The following is a 13,666-nucleotide window of genomic DNA, read 5'->3' as shown; positions in this document are numbered from 1 at the left end:
CACCAGATGCTGCATTCAATTGAACAAACACAGAGATGCATTATAACTTCTTGCACACATCTTCAAAGGTTATAGAAATTGGAACTAAGCCATTTATTCCAAGTTTCTATCTAGTAACAGATTTTCTTTCTGTTTTTTTTTTAACAGAATTTCCCATAAAAATCCAAATAATCTGGATCTAAAAGGTGTCATTTCTTTTTTTCTTTCTCATTTTGAATGTAAGTTCTATGTTCAACATGGGCCTTGAACTTGTGACCCCAAGGTCAAGAGTTGCATTTTCTACCAACTGGGCCAGCCAGACACCACTGAAACATGTGCCTTTTTCCTTCCTTCCTTCCTTCCTTCCTTCTTTCTTTCTTTCTTTCTTTCTTTCTTTCTTTCTTTCTTTCTATGAGTGGGGGTGGAGATGGGAGGAGTTGAGGGAGAGAGGGAGAGGGACGGGGGGGGGGGAAGAGGGGAAGAGAGAGAGAGAGAGAGAGAGAGAGAGAGAGAGAGAGAGAGAGAATCCTAATTGGCTCCAGGCCTAGTGCAGAGCTCAACACGGGGCTCAATCTCATGATCCTGAGATCATGACCTGAGCTGAAATCAAGAGTCAGATGCTTAACCAACTGAATCATCCAGGGGTCATTTCTTTTCTTTTCTTTTTTTTTTTTTAATATAACTTATTGTCAAGTTGGCTAACATACAGTGGATACAGTGTGCTCTTGGCTCTGGGGGTAGATTCCTGTGATTCATCGTTTACATACGACACCCAGTGCTCATCCCAACAAGTGCCCTCTTCAATGCCCATCACCCATTTTTCCCTCTCCCTGGCACCCCCATCAACTCTCAGTTTGTTTTCTGTATTTAAGAGTCTCCTATGGTTTGCCTCCATCCCTCTCAGTTTGTAACTATTTTCTGAAACGTGTCATTTCTAAGCAAAGGTGGTATTTAACGACAGAAGGGCAAATGAATTTAGCATGGGATCCGTCAAGATTCCACCCATGAGGAAGAAGGCAAACTACCTGGACGGTGGAAGTTCAAAGGCAAAATCTCCTAGATTTTATTCCAAGATCTGGTATTTGAATTCTTAAATATATTATCATTTTTAATTCCAGAGGTCAAGTAATTATAGCAATGACTTGACTTTGTGGGCATGATGGGCACGAGCTTAAATTTCATTTACGAGTTGGCTGTACAAATGATCCAGTCCAGACACTCAATGCAAGAATGTCTTGTTTGATTTCCATGGAAGATGGTCATATAGAGCAATCTTGAAAGACTTCAATACGTGCAATGACTTTAGCAGGCAACTGCCTGTTCTATTACAGGATGGTTCGTATCATCAGAAACTCATTTTGTATCGGGCACAAATCTGCCTTGTACTGTTCACCCACTGGACGTTGGGCCAGTGAGCATAATACAGAATAAGTCCAGAATAAGTAAGACATACCCTTACCCCGGTATGTCTGATGTTCCAAAGTTGCTTAATAAGCATTCATAGGATCAACCCCCACATGGATAAATTAATTTTAAAACAGTGAAAATCTATTTCTTGACCAGAGACAATAGGTGGCTATCAGCAAATTCTGGTTTGGGATCACAAAGGACTAAGAACCCACGACTGCATCAACCAGAACCATCATCATCCTGGGAAGAGAATTCAAAGTATGTATCCTATCAAGGGGGAAAAAGAAGCTTCACATTTTATGCCAGAAATGGTATTCTGATTTTGGAATTTGCTGACATACAGAAAATGGAAATAACCTCATCACATAAGGCAGGGCCCTGGGAGTCATTCTTGTTTCTCCATTCCCTCTTATCCCGAGTCTAATGGGTCACCAAGTCCTGGCACTTGTTACCTCCTCCCCGTCCCTGCTAGCTTAGGTCCAGCCCTTCTTGCTTGTCTCAATTACAGCAATGATGTGCTCCACAGAGTATGGGATTTTTGTCTATTGTGTCCACCACTGTGTCCCCAGCACCTAGAAAACTTGCTGAAGAGTCTCCTACATGGTCTGACTTCTGTCTTTCCACCGCAGGTCTGCCACCTCCCCAGTTTCTTACCTCGCATGAAGCCACCGTCCTGCTTAAAACCCTTCCCATACAACACAGAGTTCCAGCTCCCAAGTGGGAAAAACTCGGCCTTCCAGAGTCTCGCCCTCACTCACCCACCGGTATCATCTCCTGTCACCATGCCACTCGCACCCAAGGCACATTGAACAGCTCACAGTTCCCTGCCTTCTTCTGCTTCTCTGCTCTTATCTCTGTTCTCCCCTCTGCACAAAATGTGTGGTCCCACTTTTGCCCTGGCAAATACCCACCAGACAGTTCAATGTCCAGTTGAAATAGATGTCCTGTGAAAAACAAACTTTTCTTTCCTCTAAGTACTCAGTAGCACTTGGCCCTGGCCTTGGCCTGCAAAATCCTATAATCATCCCTCGCCAGTCTATCTTCCATCAAACTTCCGCGAAGGTCTCCATGTTATTCTTCCTTGGGAGCAGCACACAGCAGGCTCTCAGCAAATGTTTGTTGAAATGAAATGAAAATACAGTGTAACGAAGTATTTTAAGGACTAACAATTACAAAACACTTTCTGCTATGTAGGTGACAAACCCAGCATGTGAGTACTACGACTTTCTCTACAGTTCCGTGGCACTCATTTCCAGATTCTTGAACCTGACTTTTAAAACTCGTTTTGAAAATTAGTACTGTTTCTTCTATCATCCCCAAAGGTATCTGGATATCATTCGGGAATATACATTCTATTATTCAACCCTCATATGCGTGTCAAAATGAAAACCTTTAAAATAATATTTTCCTCTGAGTGAAATTCATTTCACTTTTTAAAAACAGACTGCAGTTTCTTCATTTTCATTTGGATTCACTAATCCCATAGATGCCAAACAACATCTCAAATAGTTCAAGTCTCCATAAAATTCAGAAAAAGCTGGGCTTGGAGAAAACAAATACCCATTTTCCCTACTTAAGGGAGAGGGTTCTGTAGGAAAGTAATACAAAAGCCAGTTCTTTTCAAGAGTAAAGTTGGGTGTTTTTTGTTGTTGCTTTTTTTGGTACTTAAAGTAAGTTTCCTTTTTTTTTTCTTTTTTTTTAGTATTTATTTATTTATTATTTAATTCACATCCAAGTGAGTCAGCATATAGTGCAATAATGATTTCAGGAGTAGAATCCAGTGATTCATCCCCTACATATAACACCCAGTGCTCCTCCCAACGAGTGCCCTACTGGATGCCCATGACCCATCTAACCCACCCCCCACCCAAAACCCCTCCAGCAACCCTCAGTTTGTTCTCTGTATTTAAGAGTCTCTTCTGGTTTGTCCCCCTCACTGTTTTTATATTATTTTTGATTTCCTTCCCTTCAAGAATAAAGTTTTTGTTTTTTTTTGGAAGGATTAATTGGATTCCATAGCACAATGTACAACCTGAGATCGGTTACCAAAAAAAAAAAAAAAAGAAAGAAAAAGGGCTATTTTTACAATGTACATAATATACAAAGAACCACTAAAACTGGCCCAGGAGAAAAACAGAAAACATTCACCCGGAAGATTCCAGTCACTGTCCTGTCTCTCCAGGCCATATTTAAAGTTCACTTACCTTGTTCATTTCAGGGCAGTTCCTAGCCTTAGCCTCTGCTCCAAGATCTCTCCTCCTCAGTACAAACCAGGCATCTCCTGGGAAGTAGCCAGGATTCCCTAGCTCTTCTCTCCCTCCCCAAAGAGCAGGGGGCGGGGGGTGGTTCTCCTGTTAATAGTGCTGCCTTGCTTAACCAGATCTGAGGCTTTTCAGGTCCTAACACCACCTTACTGGTCTACGGCTCTGTTTTCCATTTCATCCTTCAACAAGTTCTGTGGCATACATTTCCATACGACAGTTTTCCCGGGGAAGGACGCCAGACCAGAATCTGGGTTTCGTTTTCTCTTTGCGGTGTTTTACTCCTCCTCCAGCTTATGCTTTTCCGACAGTAAGAACTATTCTTTGGGGTTCTCAGGCTCAACTAGTATTCATAGCTATGTGTGTTTATACACACAAACGCATAACATACACACATGCTCTCCTGGACACAACGGCTGTTCAGGAGTCCCACTGCCTTAGAGACAGGTCACTTGTTCCTTAGTGTTCCTGGGCTATCTCATAAAGCTAGATTAGTTTTTGTTTCTCAAAGGTGTACCTTTAACCGCTTCCCATATAATGAGGAACTGGCTGGCTGATCATTCCCAACCTGCGGGAGGATGTCATCCTTAAACCATCTCCGTGACCTACAGAGGAAGTCACCTGCGGCCAGCCGGGCCGGTAAAAAAAGGGGGAGGGCGCTTTGCGATGGCCGCCCCGCAGCCCTTTCCCACCAGGTCAGGCTCCGCCCAGGCCTGGAAACCCTCCCAGGAGAGGGGACGCCCCACCCCTCGCCACCCACACCCCCACAGGCTCGGGGTCGCAAGGAAGGGGGCCGCGGAAACCGCTTCCAGGGCGGAAACGGGGTCGCCGCCTCGCCGAGCCCCTGCCCGCCCCCTGCCCCCACTCACCCAGCGCCGGCGCTCCGGAGTCTCTCGGGGTCACTCCTTCCTCGGCATCGTGCCCGCAGGGGGAGGGCTCCGGACCCGGATGCAGACGCCGACCGGGGCACCGGCCGGGGGCGGCGGCGGGCGCTCGGGGAGCCTCAGGCCGACTTGCTGCCTCGCGACACCGCCCACCGCCGCTCAGCTGACCGCCGCGCGGGCCTCCGCGCCTCCGCCGGGAATTTCCCGGGCCCCGCCCCCGAATCCCCGCCCCCCGCCGCCGCGCCCCCCCCACAGGCCACGCCCCTCCTCTCCCCTGCGTGCGTCCCCCGTGGGCAGAGTCCGAGCCCAGCAGCTCGCGTAGGTCGAGGCCCCCGCCCCGGGAAATGAGGGTTACCCTCGTCAGTGGACTGCCGTGACCCGCGGCGCTCATTTAAACAAATTAAAGGAAGTGTGTGGGGGCAGTCTTCTGCGCTGGAGTCGCAGGGGCTCGACCGAAAAAGGAGGACGATCCCAGGCATCCTTGGATGGAAGCCTCGATCTCTATTTAAAAGCTTTACATCTAGATATAGTTAAATGAGCATGCTTGACTTTCCCTCCGGCTTTGCCCTTAAAATAGACCTTTAATTAAAGACACAAAGCCTGCAGGGTGCTTCTTGGGCCCTTTGTTCCCAGGGAAGAGGCCAACTGTTGACGCCTGGATGAATCAGGTGTGCCAAGGCAGGTGGGATTACTGGATGACCTGGACTGTTTGGGGAAGTAGAAGTATTGATTTACTGTACCGGAGGAGGGAAGATACCTCCGGATTAGATAGAATTAAAAGGGAGGAAACAAGACGAGGAAGGAGGAAGGACCACAATAATTTGCAACCTAAGCACCGAAAGAAGGGTTGAGCAAGGACGCAGACGCAAGACCCCGAAGGCAGCTGATAGCGAGGTCAAGGCGGTGCAGCCGGTGACCCCGCAACGGGACCCCTATGCAAGACAGCAAATGGGAGAGGGGGAGGAAGGGAAAGGGGAGGGTCTGAGAGCAGGTTTGTGCCAAAGATCAGAAAGGATTTAAAATACCAGACATATACCCTAATCTGTAACTCTTGACCCCAGAAGAAGTCGGAGGTTTTATTCTCTGAACTGCAAAATATCAGGCACTAACCCTAACCCTACCCCCTAACCAAGACAAAAAAAAAAAAAAAAAAAGACTGCATACGGGGGAAGAGCAAGTAGCAATGAAAAGGCTGACGCTGCCCAGCAGGAATACGGCAGCATGTGGTTTTGAGTCCAAACTGCCTACTGGTTGGAAGGAAATGGGGGCGGGGAATCCTAATCCTAACGGGAAAAGGCAGACGCGCCCTCTCCTGGCATCTCGGAAGAATTCTGTTTCACTTTCTAGACCGCCAGCTCGTCAGGCTCCGCCTGCCGGATCTTTGACATCAATCACCCTTGAGTTAACCTCCAGAACTGGGCAGAGGGGTAGCGTGTCAGTACCCGCCCCCACACGCAATTCCCGAGTGTCCCTCCTGCGTCTGTTAGGGGTGCCTGGGGTGAGTCACACTCCCATTGGGTTTCTTTCTACTATTTTAAACCATATTACGGTGAGATAAAAGTTGTATTCGAGAATTTGGGGGCGGGGAGGTGCGGGAGGAAAGTCGTACACAGGCTGCACTCGGCCGGGGAGTAGGAAGGTTAGAGTTGAGTTTCTGGTAGAGAAAGTGGTCGAGGTGGTTTTCTCAGCAATGAAGAAAGGGGCCTTTGAAGCATTGAGCACCCCTGCTACTTCTTAGCTGTGTGACCTTGGACAAGTTACTTCATCTTGCTGTGCCACATTCTCTTTATCTGTAAAATCCAGAAAGTTCTGAGGAGCAAAAGCCTTTCAGTTTGCAGGAGATGCGCGTTCACACCACCTTCTCTTCCTCCTCCTCCGCCTCCTCCTCCCCTTCCTCCTTCTCCTCCTCCTTCTTCATGTTTATTTAATTTTGAGAGAGAGAGAGACAGAGAGAGACAGAGAGAGAACACAAGGGGAGGAGGGGCAGAGAGAGGAAGAGGGAAAATCCCAAGCAAGCTCCACGCTGCCAGTGCAGAGCCAGATGCTGGGCTAGAACTCACAAACTGTGAGGTCATCACCTGAGTTGAAATCAAGAGTTGTACACTTAACCGACTGAGCCACCCAGGCGCCCTGCTTCAGACCTTCTTGGGGAGTTATGTTGCAGAAATTACACACTTTGTAATACATTACTGTATCATCTTTCTGAAATCCAAAAATCTCTCAATTCTGAAACCGGGGCTTGCTCCAGAGGCTTTGAATAAGGACTTTGGATCTACAGCGACGACTGCCTAAGGCCGTTGTGAGGATTAAAAGCTAAAACGTGTGAAACTAACCCTGGTGCACAATGCCAGCTGCTGTTACGTTGCTGGTGTTGCTGGTGTTAGAGCCCTCTCCGTTTCTGAGCCCGAGTCCAGGGTGGTGCTTCCTTCCTCTCACCCTTCCTTGAGTAGATAGAATCTAAGTGTAGATAAGAAGACTAAAATTATAACACGCTTTTAGCTGTTCACTGATGTGGTCTTGTGGTAGCTGAGCACAAAGCACTGGGGCAGGATATTTAGTGAGATATTCATTTGTTTCAGGCTTTCTGTGTTCCCCCCACCCCCCACCCCCGCCCCCGCTCTGTTTGTAGAAGGCAGCTCATCCCTTTGTGGTTCCTGGTTCCTACCTCCAGGACATTTGCAGGATTCTTGGATAAACAGCCTTTCTTCTTGTCTTTTGAGAAAGCCCAATGTCAGTAAATACATGATCTACCCCAGGTGTCCTGGAGGGGAGGGGAGAGAGGCCAGGTGGTGTGTGTTAAAGCAAAATGAACAAAACTTTTAGTTTCTGATGAAGAAGAAGAAGAAGAGGGAGGAGGAGGAGGAGGAGAAGAAGGAGAAGAAGAAGAAGAATAAGAAGAGGGGTGCCTGGGTGGCCCAGTTGGTTAAGCATCTGACTGAGCCAGCTCATGATCTCACAGTTGTGAGATCGAGTCCCACATTGGGCTCTGTACTGACAGTGCGGAGCCTGCTTGGGAGTCTCTCTCTCTCTCTGCCCCTCCCCCCTCAAAATAAATACATAAAAAATAGTTTTTTAAAAAAAGGAAAAGAGTTTTATGTGAGCGCAAGTGAGGACAGCTGCTCTGGATAAATAGTCCTCACAAAGAGGAGAGTGCTCTGGAGAAAGAATGAGAATGTTTGATGCAGGGTTATATATGTTGTTTACATCAAGGGTTACAATTCACCATGACATAAGACATTTCAGAAAATTACAAACTTTATCTTATGTTTTAGTATGTACGAGGTTGCGGGCATCAGAGGCATGGGAACTCAGGGGGATTCTTATTCTTATCTCTAGAAATGTTTCTTTTAGGTTATTTACTAATGAAGCAGACGCATAGTGTGTGATCGCAGCAGAAATAGTGCCCCTGTTTTGAAGTTTGGTTAAATCATTCTCACTTTGGTGAAAGTTAAAAACAGGAAGGCAAACCATAAGAGACTCTTAACTACAGAGAACAAACTGAGGGCTGCTGGAGGGGAGGTGGGTGGGGGATGGGCTAAATGGGTGATGGGCATTAAGGAGGGCACTTGTCGGGATAAGCACTGGGTTATATGCAAGTGAGGAATCACTGAATTCTACTCCTGAAACCATTATTACACTATATGTTAACTAACTTGAATATAAATAAATTAACAAGAAAAATATAACTTCCCTGAGAGCCCAGGAGCAGAGCCCACAGCATGAAGAGTTGAAATTTTCTTTATCAGGTGGGAGGCTTTCACAGCAGTTGGACCAAAGTGTGACTCCCCCAAAGTGGAAGAAGTGTAGAGGTTGGTGGTCTCAGGGGCATCAGGCTCAAGCCTCAGACCCTTTGCCTGTTGATGATACTGTCATTGAACATCCCGAATACGGAGAAGTTATTCTGCTTTAAGGTGACGAAAGAAAAAGCATTTGTCAGTTTCTCTTGGAGGCTGGCGGTGTCACAGAGAAACAGCTTAAAGTTCACTGATTCTAAAGTTAAGAATTTCTTGAATAATTTTGTTCTCTGAACCCAGTTTCGCTGCCTTGTGAAATGATTCTCTGCAGTAAACAAACTTTTCATTTATTTCATCATGAAAACTTCCATTCACATCTGCGTGCTTATGGGAAACATAGGGTAGGTGGGCTAGTAACATGTAAGAAAATTGCAGTAAGATAGTAAACAAAACCCTCCACCATCTTAATGTGTTTCCAGTGGAAAGTATTTTGAGTGTTTATTTCTTTAATTTTCAGTTTATTATTGTTCACTTGATGAAATGTTTTTGTGCTAAACCATGGATGTTGCAGCTTAACAAAAAAGAAAAATCTAAGAAAAAAAACCCCCAAGTATACTATAGATGTGCCTGTACTATGATTCCATCTATATGAAACGTCCAGAATGCAGAAAGCAGGCCTGTGGTTGCCTGGGGTTGGGAATGGCCCTTTTGGCTGCCAGTAAGTTCAAAGGCAATGGCAACTTTGACTGCCAGTAAGTTCAAAGGGATTTTGGGGGGTGATGAAAATATTCTAAAACTGGATGGTAACGATTATCACACACTCTATTGGCATAATTAAAATCATTTTTTAATAATTTTTTAACGTTTATTTATTTTTGAGAGAGAAAAACAGAGCACAAGCAGGAGAGGGGCAGAGAGAGGGGGAGACACAGAATCCGAAGCAGGCTCCAGGCTCTGAGCTGTCAGCACAGAGCCCCATGTAGGGCTCGAACCCACAAACCGTGTGAGATCATGACCTGAGCTGAAGTTGGACGCTTAACCAACTGAGCCACCCAGGCACCCAGCATAATTAAAATCACTGAACTTCCAATGGGTGAATTTTATAGCGTGTAAATTATACCTCAGTAGGGCTGCAAAGCAACACCAGAAAGCACACTGGAGCCTGAAATAAATAAGCATGATGTCTGATAAAAGGGTTACACCCCTTCCTCTGCTGGGCCTGCGGTGTAGTGACCGTGGCAGTCAACTACTCCGTAGCTGAGCCGGATCTGGGCTTTGTTTAAACTCCAATTAGATTCGGCTCACCATTGGCTCCAAATATTCCGAGGATGGCTTCCTCAGTGAAGTTCAACAGCATGACCACGTGACCCAGCAATTTAAGGCCTGGAAACACCCCAAAGCATTGCAGACAGGGGCTCAAGCAAAGGGCATGTATTTCCTCTTACAGATATCTGCCAGTGCAGCACCTGCCAGTGGGAGTGAGGTGGGTAGTCGAGGCTTCCATCAGAATGAGGCTCTGGAATCAGAGTCTAACCTGCCACCGGGTTGTGAGCCAAGTACCCCGCATGCCAGGAGCCGTGGCTTTGCTTTAGGAAAAGCCAGAGCACAGCGTGTGTGGTCTGTTTTTAATTCCCCTCCTTTGTCCCATGTCTCTAAATCTTGAAACTGCAGACTTTGGGAAGGAGTCATTGTTTATGTTTTAGGTGCTCATCGGCCCTCTGTGAGTATTTAATAAGAATACCATAGTAACACTACTACTTATTAATTACTTCCTGTTCCAATCCGTTATGTCTACACAGAAGCCATCTTAGACCCTGTCACCGTTTCTATCAAGATTAAACATTAAGAGCACAGATTAAACATTAAGTTCTTATTTCATGTTTTGCTTTAGAACTGTTAAGAATTCCCGGAATAAAATTTTCTATGAAAGTACTTATTAGAGCCAGTGATTTGGGAACAATAAGACACCACAGCTCTTTGTCAGGGTCTGAAGAGCACTGCCATTGTCTTAGTTGTGTGTGTGAAGGAGGGAGAAATGGCCTGGGGGTCTCATTTTCTAGTAGTTTCTTGCTTCTGATGAAGCCCATATGATTTTGTCTTTTTTCCTTCTCACTTTTTGTTTTCCAAAGTGAAATTTCTCACTTCTCAGATGTGCATGATGGAGAAGGGGACACAGCCCTAGGCAACAGGCTACCTAGGCCTGACCTGAGATCACATGAAGTGAGGTAGAGAGGCCGGGACAGGTGATCTCTTAGCTTCTTCCTTCCACTGAAATGTGGCATTCTTTCTGGTTCATTATATTTGGCATTCTAGCTTAGTAGATGCCAAAACAACTTAATTTCAGTTTAGACTTCTTTCTATTTACTTATCTATTTATTTATTTAAAATTTATTTTTTAAATTTACATCCAAGTTAGCATATAGTGCAACAACGATTTCAGGGGTAGATTCCCTAATGCCCCTTACCCATTTAGCCCATCTCCCCTCCCACAACCCCTCCAGTAACTGTTCTCCATATTTAAGAGTCTCTTATGTATTATCCTCCTCCCTATTTTTATATTATCTTTGCTTCCCTCCCCTTATGTTCATCTGTTTTGTATCTTAAGTTCCTCGTATGAGTGAAGTCATAAGATATTTGTCTTTCTCTGATTGACTAATTTTACTTAGCATAATACCCTCCAGTTCCATCCATGTAGTTGCAAATGGCAAGATTTCATTGTTTTTGATTGCCGAGTAATACTCCATTGTATGTATATACCACATCTTCTTTATCCATTCATCCATCGATGGACATTTGGGCTCTTTCCATACTTTGGCTATTGTCGATAGTGCTGCTATAAACATGGGGGTACATGTGCCCCTTTGAAACAGCACACCTGTATCCCTTGGATAAATACCTCGTAGTGCAAATGCTGGGTTGTAGGGTAGTTCTATTTTTAATTTTTTGATAGACTACTTTCTTCTGTTGATCACAGTTCTCTAGAGAAACAGAACCAATTGGATATATGTGTGTATGAGTTTATACAATTTTATTTTGATTTTGTAATGTGAATTATAGATGTAATAATATATTCATTATAAGGAAAATTGGCTCATGCACTTATAGAGCCTGATAAGTTTCTAGATCTGCAGTTGGCAAGCTGAGATCCAGGAGAGTTGATGGTGTAGTTCCAGTCCAAAAGCTGGCAGGCTTGAGATCCATGAAGTTGTTGTTTCAGTTTGAGCCTGAAGGCAGGAAAAAAACGATGTCTCAGCTCAAGGCAGTCAAGAAGGAAGAATTCCTTCTTATTCGGGTGAAGGTCAGTCTTCAGTTCTATTCAGACCTTCAACTGACTGGATGAGACCCACCCACACTAAGGAGGGCAATCTGTTTTATTCTGCCTTATCAATTCAAATAAACTCATCCCCAAATTCCCTTATGGAGATACCCAACATAGTGTTTTTCCAAATATCTGGGTACCCCATGGCCCAGTAAAGTTGACACATAAATTAACTGTCTTATTTCTATAGAGGCTGGTTTAATGCTTGGCTAGTTAAGTGATCATAAATGATTTTGCAGTTGAAAAAGTCACAAGTCCCCTGTTTTCATGAGAAAGTACATTCATGCATGGCTTTCAACTAGATAATGATAAACCTGGTTACAAAACCTTAGCTGGATTGCCCATGACCTTTTGTACCCACAAAACCTCAGCATTGCCCTCACCAGACTACATTAACCCTTTTCTGGTTTTGTGGCTGGAGGTCCTGATCCCCTTGTCATAGACCAGTAGACAGTTACTAAGTTTATAGATATGATGTCCTGCTGAGCAGTAAATCAGCTTTCTCTGAGGTTGGTCTCCTCAGGTCTTCACAGCTGGATGCCAGGAGCCCAGTTCTTTCTTTCCTAAGGTCCATGGGTCAATTCTCCACCTAACAGAGCTTTAAATTTCACCACCAGTTACTCCATTGATATTTCTGACCTCATTCATTCCTCTCACCGGTTCCATTGGAAACTCAGGGGGCAGGAAATGACTTTGATTACACAGGGAGTCATTCCACTGTGGAAGTCACATAAAGCAATTCACGTAAAGCAGTTCTCACCAAGTTAATATGACCTGACCCCAGGAAGATGGGAAAAAGTCCCAGCCAAAATCTACTTCTTGCAGATCAAATACCTTGATCAAATACCTTGTTTGTCCCACCCTCACTGTCTGTGCCACCAGCCTTTCCCCCTGGAAGCCTGTGTGACAGCAGTGACTTCTTGGTGTGCTTTCAGTGTAGGTTGTGACCTTTACAGAGCCTTTTGCATTTAAGATCATTTCTAACGTGGTAATAAAAATTTTGTCTATTAGAGGAATTTCAGGGATCCACTGGCAGGGAGGACTTTTTTTAAGGTTGGGCCCTTCCCAGTAAGCCTGAAATTGGACATATAGGGGACCTCAATCTCAGCTACAAAAAAGTCATATATGTGACTCATAAAATGGGGGACACATTTGGGAGCTTTTATACGTGAAGTGGACAGAATTTCAGGATGGTGAGATGTGACTGTGGTAAGAAGAGAGTAGTTAAAACAATAAAGAATTTCTGCCTTGGGTGGGGGGCACCTGGGTGGCTCAGTCAGTTAAGCGTCCAACTCTTGGTTTCATCTCAGGTCATGGTCTCACAGTTTGTGAGATCGAGCCCCATGTTGGGCTCTCCACTGGTGGCACAGCCTACTTGGGATTCTCTCTCTTTCTCTGCCCCTTCCCCACTCTCTCTCTCTCTCTCTTGAAATAAATAATAATAAAAATGGAATCTCTGCCCTGGGTGATTGGATAGATGGTGGAATCATTAGCTGAGATGGGAAACACAGATGGGCAGCACTGGTGGGAAGATGGTTAGTCCTGTCTGAGGAATTTGAAAAATGTGTGGGGCAGGTGAGTCAAGTACCTATAGGTAGGTGTGGGAAGTCCCTGTGGTTCAGGGAGTGAACATTTGGGAAAATGAACCTCAGGAGAGAGATTAGTGTCCAAAGCCGCAGAGCCATCCAAAGAATGGGAGCCGAGAAGTAAGTTTGAAATTTGGAGACTTTAGCCAATCTATTCCCATTGACTTCAAAAGAATAAAGCAATAATACTCAACTGTTGGGATGTGTTCTTTATTTGATTAAACATCAGATTAAAAGCCAAATCATAAACTCATTATGTAAAAATGACTCTCTACAGATTTGGCCATTAGATGTAAGCTGCATGATACAGTTTATATGGTCAGCTATGTATTTCTTGGACCTTAATCAGACCCTGGAGAATTTGAAGAGAGCATTTGTTCTAAACCTAATTCTACACGTATCTCAATGCTTAGTTAATAAAGAAATGCTTTCTTCCTTCCCATTCCTGTCTCCTTGATGCTGCTTGATGCCTCATTGGCTTCCTTTGCCTAAT

At 44.9% G+C, this 13,666-nt stretch overlaps 1 protein-coding gene across 4 annotated transcripts in view; it reads right to left on the bottom strand.

Moving 5' to 3' along the window:
• The window catches only part of OPTN (optineurin), a 38,897-nt gene extending 34,166 nt beyond the window's left edge, over positions 1-4,731 (bottom strand). For 2 of the 4 annotated variants that reach the window (XM_042991066.1, XM_042991067.1), the window contains exon 1: positions 4,520-4,729. The gene's annotated coding sequence lies outside the window, so the exon portion shown is untranslated. Of the gene's footprint in view, positions 1-3,593; positions 4,120-4,519 lie in introns of those variants that run through there. The other 2 variants (XM_042991068.1, XM_007081220.3) reach the window with 2 other exon arrangements.
• Positions 4,732-13,666: the final 8,935 nt, after the last annotated feature.

Source organism: Panthera tigris, chromosome B4 (assembly GCF_018350195.1).
Source record: "Panthera tigris isolate Pti1 chromosome B4, P.tigris_Pti1_mat1.1, whole genome shotgun sequence".
In the NCBI taxonomy this organism is placed as follows: Eukaryota; Metazoa; Chordata; class Mammalia; order Carnivora; family Felidae; genus Panthera; species Panthera tigris.
Note: the sequence above shows the minus strand (reverse complement) of the source record. Positions and strands in the feature narration are given on the sequence as shown.